Genomic DNA, 10284 nt, shown 5'->3' on the forward strand with positions numbered 1-10284 from the left:
TTCTAATTGTGGCAAGCCATACTGGTGTTTCACTTCTGATAGTAACAGAAAGCTTTCTTTTAAAATAAACATATCTCAATTTTAAAACATCAACTGAAATGTAAGTGTTGAGGAATAACAGGACAGGTAGCAGGTAGATATGGCAAACATCTTGACTGTGGCTTTCAAGTGATGGAAGTTTGGGAAACAACACTGGGGCAGCCCCTATGTTATGGCTTCCAGCCTCCAGTTAGAGATGAGGCTTCAAAAACTTATAAGTGATAGAGCCCTGTTTTCATCATCCCTTTCTTCTAACAGGTCATGCACCATTGCTGTAGTTTCACTCCCTGTAGTTGCACCCCAGGCTTAGGGATACAACCCAGGCACCCCCGGCAGGATCAAGCTGTTTTCCGAGTCTTCTTAGAAACACGACTACAAACTGTCTTTAGGTGTGGCCTACTTTTACACATGGCTAACCTCACTCACGGGGTTATCAGTTCCAACTACTTCCTTCCTTAGATGGCAATTGTGGCACCTTGCTGTAGCTCTTCATGTTCCAACCACACATTTGATACAGATGAACATCTCGTGAAGCAGGAGAAGCTGAAGGCAAATGAAGGATTCTGTTTCTACTGTGGCTCTGATTCTGTTTCTCACATTAGAGAAGGGGGACTCTGGGCAGATATTGTTGGATAATTATTTTTTAGCACAGCTGTGCTGGTAGGTCTCAGAAGTCAGTGAATTAGACAGCCCAGGGGATATAGCTTGGGATGAGACAAAAATCATAGAAGTTAAGATGTAGAAGTTCCCTAAAACTGCACAACCGCACTATGCTGCTTCACACACAAGGGGAATGAGACTGAGAGGTAACTTGACCTGCCCAAGGTCATGTGCATCCCATTCGGAACTCTACCACATTTCCCTCTCAGCTTCTGAACCCAATTTGACCCTGGGCCTCATTAAAAATTCTTGCCATGTCCTCTTTCTTCAATGGATAACTTAAAATAGAAATAATAATAAATATAACACCTCGTTGTATATGTGTAGCACCTTTCTTCCAATAAATGGTGTTCTTTTAGCTCGCCCACCCATGCTGCACAGAGCGGAAGTGTTTCCACTGCGGACTCTGACATTGGTTACTGACTGGAGCCTAGCTTCCAGCCCACACACATACCCCTATCAAAGGTACAGCTCAGGGGACAAGGCTCAAGTCCTACAGGGAGATCTGTTATTAGCTACTTCAGGGTGGTGTTAAAAAAAAAAAAAGCCCTCACACATAATATACATTAGAAATATGCTTAGAAAGCTAGAAATTTAACTGTTTTTAAAATTAACTATTTTTTCTTTTAACCATCTAATTCTTTGATTCTCCATGGAATAGTAGGCTCTTTTGTGTTTTTAGCAGTAGTTTTTGTTGTACTAGTCATGCTAGTACTAGCAGTAGAACAGAAGCAGTAGTAATAATTACCATCACTTACCAAACTTCTACGAAGAGTCATTTATGTTCAATATCTTATTTAATCATCACAAAATCATAATGGCATAGGTATTATTCCACCTTATTAATAAAACAAACTGAAGCTCAGAGAAGTAATTTTCCCAAATGCAAAAAAGTAGTTTTCTCTTTTTTTGACAGGAAGTGGACTAGATTTTCAAAGAATTCCTAAGAGTACTAGGTGAAAAATAAAAACATTTTTAAACAAATGACAGATTTGGCTTGAAAGTGAAGTAATTCCTTGAGCCCAAGAAATGGCCAGAAAGCCCAAATCCAAAGGAGCCATCAAGTGTTGGAGTCAGCGTTTCCCACACGTGAGGGACAACACCTGAAGCTCAAGATGAGTAAAAGGTCCGAGCAGAGACCCACAAAGAAAAGAATACTGAAGGGCAACACTCACAGTGAGTGAACTGGAAACACACCTACCTCACAACAAGAAGATGGAGATACATGACCAGGTTGGCCTCAGCTCTGAGTGGAACAGAAAAGGTAGAAGAAAAAACTCCCCTTCCTTATTTCTAATAACAGATCTGGACTTTTATGAGTTTGGGTCCTGAATATACACCATTATTGTGGTTGAAAGAAAACCCTGCATTTTTAGTTTAAATTGGTTCCAACTTGGTGATACCCTCAGGCACCTGACAGAAGGAAATTCCACTCTTCTCTGGAAGAAAATACTTTTAAATGAGGCCTCGGTGAATTCCTACACATTAAATGACAAGGAAAAGAAAATATTTTTCTTTTTTAAAAAAATCAATAAACGCACAAGGAAATAAGCCACCCTGAGTGAGAGTCGGCTGAAACTAGAAAATCTAGAATCAGATCTTCAGAGACCACAGATACTGGGACTAATCAAACATAGAATATAAAATTAGTGTGATTAATATGTTCAAAAATATGACAAGATTGAAAGTATAGCAAAAAAAGAGAGACCATTATAACTGGTCAGATTTTTTAAATGACCAAGTAGAAATTCTACAAATAAAAACATGATAAATAAAATTAAAATTTCAATGACTAGGCTGAAAGAGAAAATAGATGAACTGGAATATTAAAGAGATTACACAGACTGTAATAGAAGATGGGGGGAAAGCAATAAATAGGAAATACAAAAATGTTTAGGAAACCGGGAGAATAGGGTGAGAATATTGTATAGGAAACAATCAAGCACCATTGGAAGAGATAATGGCTGAGATTCTCCAGAATTAATGAAAGACAACAGTGCATGAATTGTGAAAGCCCAGAGAGCCCCAAGCAGGATTATAAAAAGAAGTCCATTCCTAGACATATCAAAGTGAAAATATACACAAAAAGGAGACCTTAAAAGCAATCAGAGAGAACAAGCAGATTATCTGGAAAAGAATGACAAGCTGACAGCTAAATTCTCAAAAACAACAAGGAAAATCAGATGCATTAATACCAGTCAACTAGTATCAATGACTCTCAGTTTTGAATTCTAAACAAGAAAAGCTATTTCACAAAAATGGGGCGGTGGGGGCACAAGAAAACTATTTCAAACTAGCACACTGAGAGGATTTACTAACAGAACACTCTCACTGTAGGAACTTCTAGAGGACATGTAATTTAGAAAGAAGGAAATAATGCCAGAAGGCAGGTCTGAAATACAAGAGGGTCAGTGAGCAAAGATAAAAGTAAACATGTGGTTAAATCTAACAGAAATTGATGATGAGGGAGATCCAAGATGGTGGACTAGATAAACACTGTGCCTGCTTCCTTCTATGAAAAAATTAACATTATATCTAATTAAAGAACAATCAACCTGGAGAACAATCTGAAGTCTAGCTGAACAGAAGTTTTATTAGTCAAGTTACAAAGAAGCCATGTCGAGACTAGTAGGAGGGGTGGAGATGCAGAACGGGCCCCAAACCTCCATGTGGTGGTTGAGAATCAGGAGGAATATCTCAGCTGTGGAGAGTCCCCCCGACCCCTACAAGGAGCCAGGGACCCCAGCCCCACATCAGACTCCCCAGCCCCAGTACTAGTGCCAGAAAGAGGAGCCCCCACAACAACTGGCTGTGACAAACAGTGGGGATTCCGGCCATCCAGGTGGGAGGAAAGGCGGCGGAAAACCCAGGCATCCTCTTGGCTGCCACATAGATGCTCTCACTCACAGGCACTCACCTTGGGCTCTGGCAGAGAGATAGTGACTCACGAGGCGTCAGAGACATATGGGGGACCAGCTGACTTATGTGGCTTCCAGACGAGGATTGGAGGAGAGTCAGCATTTTCTGTGTGGAGTCCTTCCCCTGGGGCAGCTGGCAGGCAGGCACCACCTTTCCTGTATTGAGCTGTCCCCCTATGCTTATGGCCAAATCTGATTCTGATTGGTTTGGTGAGCTCCACAGCTCTGAGCTGCTGACTCACTGGGACCCTGCCCTACTCAACTCCCCCAATGCCTGAGACTTTCTTGCAAGCAGCCAGCCCATGCACATTGCACTTTTTCTTGGAAAACTATCAGAGTTCACAGGCCCCCGGCTGGCAGCAACTGGCCTCAGTGTGCTCTGAGGCTTTTGCTGAGTAGCGTTAGGCTCAGCACTGGCACCAAACCAGAATTTACATTAACCTGGTGACCACAACTCTTCACTCTCTAGTGACTCCCTGAAACCCCGCCTGACTCAACTTGCATACTGCATGAGGCTTTATTATGGCTGAACCTTAAGGGAGGCAGCAGGTGGCATCAGGCCTTGGGGCATGCTGACATTTTGCGGAGCTACCCCAGGCCCCGTACTGGTGGCAAATGTCCTCAGTTTGCAGCGTGGCCTCTACCATGCTGGGGTTTGCACAAGCATTGAACAACAGTGGATCACTTTGTAACTCTTACCAGGTAGTCCCCAGACAGTCACAGGCAATGGCTGGCCTAGGCCTGCACCATAGCCCCTCCCAAGAGGCCCTAGAACCAACATACTTGGAGGTTAACTTCAGATCACAGCAGAGCATAGCCCAATTAACTCCACAAGTGACACACCCAAAGGGTGGTCTCAACAGGCATCAGAACTTGCTGGGGAGAATCCCACTCAGTGGGGTAAGGCTTCTGCACAGCAGCCTGTAGCTATGGAACCCCATAGCCAGTAACCCTGAGGGTCAATCCCACCCACTGATGTGCCAATAGCAACCAAGGCTCAACTATAACAGGAGGGCACACACAACCCACACAAGGGACACTTCTGGAGCTCCCAGTGCAAATGACCAGGGAAATGGTGCCACTGGGCCCCACAGGGCACCTACTACATAAGGCCACATGGCCAAAATTGGGGGACATAACATATTTACCTAATGTATAGAAACAAACACAGAGAGGCAGCCAAAATCAGAAAACAGAAATACATTCCAAATGAAAGAACAGGGGAAAACTCCAGAAAAAGAACTAAACAAAATGGAAGCAAGCAACCTACCAGAGACAGAGTTCAAAACAATGGTTATAAGGATGCTCAAGGAACTTAGTGAGAACTTCAACAAAAAGATAGAAAACATAAAAAAGGATATAAAAACCATAAAAAAGAACCAAACAGAAGTGAAAAATACAATAACTGAAATGAAGAATGCACTAGAAGAAATCATCAGCAGACTAGATGAGGTAGAGGATCAAATCAGCAATTTGGAAGACAAGGTAGCAGAAAACACTTAATTGGAATAGCAAAAAGAAAAAAGAATAAAAAAAAATGAGGATAGTTTAAAAGACTTCTGGGACAACATGAAGCATAACAACATTCCCATCATAGGGGCACCAGAAGGAGAAGAGAGAAAGCAAGGGATTGAGAACCTATTTGAAGAAATAATGACTGAAAACTTTTCTAACCTGGAGAAAGAAATAGACATATAGGTCCACAAAGCACACAGAATCCCAAACAAGATGAATCCAAACAGGCCCACACCAAGACACTTTATAATTAGAATGGCAAAGGTTAAAGACAAAGAGAATCCTAGAAGCAGCAAGAGAAAGGCAACTAGTAACTTATATAGGAGCTCCCATAAGATTGTCAGCTGGTTTTTCAACAGAAACTTTCCAGGCTAGAAGGGATTGGCACAAAATATTCAACGTGATGAAAAGCAAGGACCTACAACCAAGATTACTCTACACAACAAAGCTATAGTTGAAAATCAAAGGACAGATAAAGAGCTTTCCAGACAAGAAAAAGCTAAAGGAGTTCATCACCACCAAACCAGTACTATTAATACAAGCAGTGTTAAACGGACTGCTTTAATATTGGGGGGAAAAGATCAAAATTATGAATAATAAAATGGAATAGCTACATATCTATCAACAATTACTTTCAATGTAAGTGGATTAAGTGCTCCCCTCAAAAGACATAGAATGGCTGAATGAATAAGACCCTTACATATGCTGCCTACAAGAGGCTCACTTCAGATTGAAAGACACACACTGAGTGTAAAGGGATGGAAAAAGATTACTCCATGAAAATGGAAATGAAAAGAACAACAACAAAAAAAGTTGGAGTGGCAATATTTATACCAGACAAAATAGACTTTAAAACAAAGGCTATAACAAGAGACAAAGAAGGACCCAGTAATCCCACTTCAGGGAATTTATGGGAAGAAACCTAAAGGCTACTTCCAGCAGACGTGTGTATTCATATGTTCATTAGAGCATTGTTTATAATGGCCAGGATGTGGAGGCAGCCTGGGTGTCTGTAAATGAAAGAATGAATACAGAGGGTGGGTCTTTGTTTTACAAACGGACCGTGACTCTGTGTTTCATCTTTCCAATCGGAGCTAAGCCATGGGTATCTCTCAGGACAACTGGCACAAGCACCGCAAGATGTGGGGGCAAAAGAAAGACCTCCCACAAGAAGCGAAAATATGAGCTGAGACGCCCTGCTGCCAACACTAAGATTGGCCCGCACCGCATACACACAGTCCGTGTGCGTGGAGGCAGCAAGAAGTACCGTGCAGCGAGTCTGGATGTGGGGAACTTCTCCTGGGGCTCCCAGTGTTGTACACGCAAAACAAGGATTATTGATGTGGTCTACAATGCATCCAACAACGAACTGGTGGTCCGCACCAAGACTCTATCTAGTAAAGAACTGCATCGTGCTCATTGACAGCACACCATACCGACAGTGGTATGAGTCCCGCTATGCACTGCCCTGGGCCGCAAGAAGGGGGCCAAGCTGACTCCCGAGGAGGAAGAGATTGTAAACAAAATGCGATCAAAGAAAATTCAGAAGAAATACGATGAAAGCAAAAAGAATGCCAAAATCAGCAGTCTTCTAGAGGAGCAGTTCCAGCAGGGCAAGCTTCTTGCTTGCATCGCTTCAAGACCAGGCCAGTGTGGCCGAGCAGATGGCTCTGTGCTAGAGGGCAAGGAGCTGGAATTCTATCTGAGGAAAATCAAGGCCTGTAAAGGCAAATAAATTATCATCCCTCCTAGCTTAGTCCATGTTATAAAGGTGTTTTGTGTTCTGTAAAAAAAAAAAAAAAAAGAATGAATACAGAGGAGGCTGTACGTATATATACAATGGCATATTGCTCAGTCAGGGAAGGGAATGGGCTCTTGCCATCTGCCAGGGCATGGATGGACCTGGAGGGAATTGTGCTGAGTGGAGGGTCAGACAGAGAAAAACACATAAAATGTGATTTCGCTTACATGTGGAATGTAAAGAACAAAATAAACAAACAAAACAGAAACAAACTCATAGATACAGAGAACATAGTTGATGGTTGCCAGATGGGAGGGGGATTGGGGGTAAGTGAAAAGGGTGAAAGAATTAAGTACAAATTGGTTGTTACAAAGTAGTCATGGGGATTCAGGATATAGCGTAAGGAATATAATCAATAATATTGTAATAACTGTATGGTGTCATATTGGTACTACATTTGATGGGGTGATAGATGAGAGGGTGTTGAGGGGCAGGATGAAAAAGGTAAAGTGATTAAGAAGTACAAACTGATAGTTACAAAATAGTCATGGGGATATAAAGTAAAGCATAGGGAATATAGTCAATAATATGAGAACAACTATGTATAGTGACTGGTGGGTACTAGGCTAATCAGGAAGATCATTTCTTAAATTATACAACTGTCTAACCACTATTCTGTACACCTGAAATTAATATAAAATAATATTGAATGTTAACTGTAATTGAAAAATTAAAAAGGGGGAAAAAGTGAAGGGGAATAAGAGGTCCAAATTTCCAGGTATAAAACAAACAAGTCATGGGGATTCAATGTACAGCATAGAGAATATGGTCAATAATATTGTGACAGCGTGGTATGGTGTCAGATGGCTGCTGGACTATCATGGTGGTTACTTCCTTGGGTATATAAATGTTGAATAAATATGGTGGACACCTGAAACTAATATAATATTGTATGTTAGCTATATTTTAATAAAAATATGTATAAAGTAAAATATAATAAATTGAAAAACAAATAAATAAAAATTGATGATATAGGACATTCATAATGTCTAATTTATGAGTTTTTAAAAATCAAGAGAGACTCAAAATCCTGGATAAGTGCACATAAAATTTGGAAATGAGTAATTAGAATCAAAGTGTTTGTTTCTCTTATTATTCAAAAAAAGTTTAACTATATTGATTAACTTTCAATTCTACTATGTTAATTATACATATTAAAATTTCTAAGGTGACCACTAAAGGAACTGGAATACGGGGGGGAGGAATTGGAATTGGGGGGCTAGAACCAATCATTTCAAAACAAGGAAGCAAAAGAGAAAAAAAGAAAACAAAACAGAAAAACAAAAAGAATAAATATTATTAGAAGGTACAAAACAAGATGGTAGAAATGAATCCAAATAGTTCAATGATTACTAATGATGTAAATGGGTTAAACTTTCCAGTTAAAAGACAAACACTATCAGACTAGATTCTGACCTGGATGGAATGGTTGGTCCAAGTTGAGAAGAAATAGGACTCAGAAAGTAACCCAAGCAGCACCATGTCCCGTGAGGTCCTACGTGATTGGCTGAGCCACTTGACTTTGATTCACCAGTTCTGCTGGTGAGAAGCATGGGGCAGGAGACGATTGTTTTTCAAGACTTCTCCTGTTGTTGTTTGAGTGAATTTTTATTTAGTATATGCATGAATTATATTGATAAACGTTTTAAAGATTAAAAAAAAGTATCTGAAAATAGAGGAGATAATCCTCTGGCTTAAAAATAAATAGATAGATGATAGATGATAGATAGATAGATAGATAGATAGATAGATAGATAGATAGATAGATAATAGATGAGATTATCCTTTATACACTTCTGTGTTGTTTGAATTTGGGGACATTGGTTAAGTGTTATTTTTGTAATTAAGAAAGCTCAAAACTTGGCAATGGGATAGTGTAGTCAAGAAGGACTTGGGAATGGAGTAATATTTGGGGAGTAGATTGCAAGATGGATTGAACGATCAAGAAACAAAGACTAGAATCAGAGAAATAATTTGGAACAAGTGATTGCCTGGACCATTGTGATAAATGTGGGATGGAAGGAAAGGATAACTCTAAAAGGAAAAAAGTGATAGAATCTCTTGACTGTTCTTGTTCCTGCAGATGAGGGGTAGTAAGAGCAATTGAGCTTTTAAGTATGAAGCAAGAGGCAAAAATTACTTAATAAATGACGATAACAATGCCTGTTTTAGTCTACTCCGGAAGAAGGATTCATTTCTAGCCTGAGCCAGGTCCATGGAATCTCTATTTGGAGAGCAAAAGACTCCTTATTGGACATTCTGGAGGGTTACAAGCCCACTGGCTTGATATCTTTCCTTGAAGTAATTTGCCATAGCAGAGAATGAAGCACCAAAAACACAAGCCAATTTGATTAGGATTTAAAAAAAAAACAAAAAACACCTCATTTGCATATTCTCCAAAGACCTTCCTTCTCTAAACCCAGAGCACTCACCATACTAGAGAATCTGGGTTGACCTTGGAATTTCAGATAAATTGTTTGGAGGGAGAGGGCAGTGCCTTAAAGAGGACATGGGTCCCAGCATGGGGCTGGCAGGGGCACCCTCTGTGCCCTAGGACATCCTCTTCCTGGAGCCACATTACCCAGTGGTTAGATACAAGATCCTAAGCTCCAAAAGGCAAGGAACCAAATACCTGATAATGGAAGCACCTTTATTGTCATTTTGGTACCTCCAGAATCGTATCCACATTGGTCATTTCTCAGGCCCTCTAGAACTCCATTTGCATGACCTAAGCAAGTCACTTAGTCTCGCTGAGCTCTAGTTCCTCATCTGTATAATGGGGTGGCAGTAACAGACTTCTCAAGGTTTGTTCAGAGGGCTAAAAGGGATGATGACTTGGAAATTGCTTGGCACGGTGCTTGGCAAATGTACTAATTTAATACTTATTTTTAAAAATTAATTTTTGAGAAGAAAAGGTAAAGAAAGCCCTTCTATTTCTGTAGACATGCTGGTGGAATGTAAAGGGGAAAAAAGATATAGGAGAGGCAGCTGGTTAGCTCAGTTGGTTAGAGTGCAGTGCTCATAACACCAAGGTTGCCAGTTCGATCCCCTCATGGGCCACTGAGTTGCACCCTCCACAACAAGATTGAAACAACTACTTGACTTGGAGCGGATGGGTCCTGGAAAAACACCCTGTTCCCCAATTAAAAAAAAAAAAGATACAGGAAAAATAAAGGAAAGGTAAAACCACCAGGACTGAATAGCAGAAATGAAACATGGAATCTTCATGAATCCAGAAAATATATACCTGGGTGATTAAGGAAATCATGATATCTGTGAGTAAAATAAAAATGTCAGGAGGGGAAGTCTTGTCTCTGCATGAGATTATAAGATCTTTGAGGCAAGAAACTG

General features: G+C 40.5%; 1 pseudogene; it reads left to right on the forward strand.

Moving 5' to 3' along the window:
- Positions 1-6233: 6233 nt before the first annotated feature.
- LOC109382929 (40S ribosomal protein S8 pseudogene) lies at positions 6234-6867 on the forward strand (annotated as a pseudogene).
- Positions 6868-10284: the final 3417 nt, after the last annotated feature.

The sequence above is a fragment of the Hipposideros armiger genome, unplaced genomic scaffold (assembly GCF_001890085.2).
Source record: "Hipposideros armiger isolate ML-2016 unplaced genomic scaffold, ASM189008v1 scaffold_72, whole genome shotgun sequence".
Taxonomy (NCBI): Eukaryota; Metazoa; Chordata; class Mammalia; order Chiroptera; family Hipposideridae; genus Hipposideros; species Hipposideros armiger.